Source organism: Trichechus manatus, unplaced genomic scaffold (genome assembly GCF_000243295.1).
Source record: "Trichechus manatus latirostris isolate Lorelei unplaced genomic scaffold, TriManLat1.0 scaffold00141, whole genome shotgun sequence".
Taxonomy (NCBI): Eukaryota; Metazoa; Chordata; class Mammalia; order Sirenia; family Trichechidae; genus Trichechus; species Trichechus manatus.
The window spans coordinates 1,313,264-1,314,419 of record NW_004444077.1 but is presented as its reverse complement, the minus strand read 5'-3'; positions in this window follow the sequence as shown (position 1 = coordinate 1,314,419).

The following is a 1,156-nucleotide window of genomic DNA, read 5'->3' as shown; positions in this document are numbered from 1 at the left end:
TTGAAGTATTACCTTATGACAGTAACTGCTATAGAAAATACTCAGCACTGTTGTAGCAATCCAACTAATCCTAGTCAATAAACTAAGTATTCGACTATTTCAAATTACACTTGAGTTGCGTCTTACAGAAAGCTTATATTAAAATCAACAAAGATGAAAATTGTGTGTACTCAAAATTACTCTTCTCAAAAATCCCTTACACTACTTTTCAAAGTATGGTTTTATATATACCATACTGCTTCACAGTATGTCCACCCAGCTTCTCTTCCAATTTTTAAACAGATTACTGTTCCTTTGGTTAAGCACCAGATAAACCAGGCAGCTTATATTTTGAAGCAATACAGTATAATAAATTATTTTTTTAAGCACTTATGTTTGAATTTGCATGAGCTAACTGTACATATGATGGGACAACACTATATAAGACAGTAAAGTTTTTTGATAAAGCTGTCTAAATTGGGAAAAAGAATTAAAAATTATGAAGACAAATGACAAATACGGCTTCAGCAGATACACTGAAGCAAATATAGATAGTAAGGAACATTAAAGTAATAAATGATTTTACTAGTACCCAAAAGTGCTTCATATACAACAGATGATTATTCTACAAAACTATAACATGCTCAAAAGATAGTCACTTATCATACCAATAGGTGATTCCTATGCCAAAGATAGAAAAGATTAAAAATGGCATACTATTAAAATGACCTTAGGCTGCACATTACACACTGCTATTTAAAAAAAAAATGCATATTTTATAATTTTTCAGTGTATTTTTGCTTATATCTGAATTCTCACAACGATCCTAGAAGGAAGATGGTATGTATCTTCTTTTATTAATATCAAAACCAAGGACACAGAATTTAAACGGTTTATCTAAGATCATACAGCTTATTAGTGACAGAGCAGGGACTAGAAACCAGATCTCCTGATGCCACATCCAGTGCTACATAATGACTGCTTCCAATATCATATTTCTACAAAAAGGTGGTAAAAATTAGGTCTTTAAAAAGTATGCATTATTTTATCTTTCATTTATACTAAATTTTAGTTTCAGAAAATAAACATTAAAAAGGTATAAATTCGAGTTTACAACATGCTTTTATTTTAATTTAACTGAATTTTAGTGCACACGAGTTAGGCCAGAGACTTCTGA